The sequence below is a fragment of the Olea europaea genome, unplaced genomic scaffold, assembly GCF_002742605.1.
Source record: "Olea europaea var. sylvestris unplaced genomic scaffold, O_europaea_v1 scaffold47462, whole genome shotgun sequence".
NCBI lineage: Eukaryota > Viridiplantae > Streptophyta > Magnoliopsida > Lamiales > Oleaceae > Olea > Olea europaea.
The window spans coordinates 1-913 of NW_019263056.1; the positions used below are offsets into that span (position 1 = coordinate 1).

The 913-nt window shown below is 36.5% G+C and overlaps 1 long non-coding RNA gene across 1 annotated transcript; it reads right to left on the bottom strand.

The window, feature by feature from the left end:
- Positions 1–6: 6 nt before the first annotated feature.
- Positions 7–735, bottom strand: LOC111388215. Its single transcript, XR_002701523.1, has 3 exons — positions 501–735; positions 339–413; positions 7–133 (listed from the first exon to the last, which is right to left on the bottom strand). It is a non-coding gene; the product is annotated as an uncharacterized LOC111388215 (long non-coding RNA).
- Positions 736–913: the final 178 nt, after the last annotated feature.

Consider the following 913-nt stretch of genomic DNA (forward strand, 5'->3'; position numbering starts at 1 on the left):
AACCAAGAGAAATTCTATCCATATTCCAATGAAATTGGTAGGATAAAACTCAGCACGTGCAACAAGAAGAAAGAAGCTTCTCTCATTCTTCAGCATCACTGGCAGCACCTAGATCCACATTAAGATCCAGAACCTGCAACAAGAAAAAAAAGAGAATAATCGATATTCATACCATAAAACTTGATTTGGAAGTGACCAAAATGCTTATGATGCTGGAAGAGGCATTCATCCCTCAGTGCTTTGCACAGAACCATTAAACACCAAAATGCATTGACAGGGAAAAGCTGGAATCATAACATATGTCGATGATTGCTAAATTTACGAATTATAATTCTTACCTTTCCAGTAATCTTGGTATACATATTCAGCACATCATCAACAGTCGACTCAAAGTGAGTAGTAGAATCATAGCTCTGACATATAGAAAAATAAGTTCATCCATGCTGGGAAAATATCATGATCAAGCAGTTGTTCGAAAATGAAATTCTATCAAAACTCACAGTTGATATGAAGCAATTGTCCTGTGAGGGCTCATTGGATGGTTCATATCTGTCATAAGTCTCAAAGAAAATTTCATCCACAGGCCCGAGAATATCGATCCCTGGTTTCAGTTCAATCTCTGGCTGGTCAGTTTCTGCTTCTGTGGAGACAAATGCAATGAATTTCCCTTTTGGAGCAACATTGTGAGAATAAGAGCAACAAAACAGATACCTGCAGCATCAAATGAAACTTTGTAACCATAAGCTGAAGTATTAGGTATTGATGATTTTTATAGAATATCAAAACTGATTAAAGTAATGAACCCTTGCATAAAAAGTAAAATAGAAGAAAAATCATGGTGAACCAGACTCAATATAAAACCAATTGGACGTGTTGAACCTGTTGAGCTACTGCTCACCTTGATGGTTAATCT